Raw genomic sequence first — 916 nt, forward strand, 5'->3', positions numbered from 1 at the left:
ACCGACCGATTTGCTACGCTTGCTTAACTCCCGGACACGTTGCTCGCTACTGCCACCGTAGACCTGAGACGTTCGGCAACTACGCCCAGTCGTCGCATCCCTGCAGCCAACCCTTCGTCCAATACGGGCCAGTCTCGCCACCTCGCTATGCGCTATGCACCTTGACTTCCAGCCGCAACGCGCACCTTCTCCTTGTCGGCGATCGCCCTCCCCCATTCTTCGCCGGCCCGGACCCTCCGACCAGGAAAACTAAGCAACGCAGTTCAAGAGGCAAGAACTGCGCCGTTTTTGAACTGTCTAAGCCCTCGCTCCTCTCCTGCAAACGTGGTCGCAGTAACTGTTGAAGGTTATTGTACTTTCGCCCTTGTGGACACTGGCGCCGCTGTTTCTGTTATTGGCGCTAATCTCTGCCGTTTATTACCCGAAGTAACGACGCCGATTTCGGGACTGTCGCTTCACACCGCAAGCACACAGCAAGTAACGCCTCTCGCAGCCTGCACTGCAAGAGTCTCCATCGAAGGCATTCTTTACATCGTGGAGTTTATTGTTCTTCCTGTCTGTTCGCATGACGTCATCCTCGGGTGGGACTTCCTATCCCGCCATAATGCCGTCATAGACTGCGCACGCGCCGTTGAGTTTTCACCCTTGTGTGATGTCCCATTACTGGACGCTCCTCATCAGCCGCCGAAGTCGCTCGCTCACGAAGATACCAATATTCCGCCTGGAAATTTTGCCCTTGTTCCCGTTTCATGCAACGCCTACACTGATGCTACAGTTTTTTTATGCCTTCCGATATCTTCAAATGTCGTCGAGCTTTGCCGCTGCCTTTCGCAACCATTGACTTTGCCGCCGGAAGAAGCAACATGTTCGTAAGCAATCCGCTTTCCACACCTGTCAGATTGCTTGCGGGGGAATG

This window comes from Rhipicephalus microplus, chromosome 4 (genome assembly GCF_043290135.1).
Source record: "Rhipicephalus microplus isolate Deutch F79 chromosome 4, USDA_Rmic, whole genome shotgun sequence".
In the NCBI taxonomy this organism is placed as follows: domain Eukaryota; kingdom Metazoa; phylum Arthropoda; class Arachnida; order Ixodida; family Ixodidae; genus Rhipicephalus; species Rhipicephalus microplus.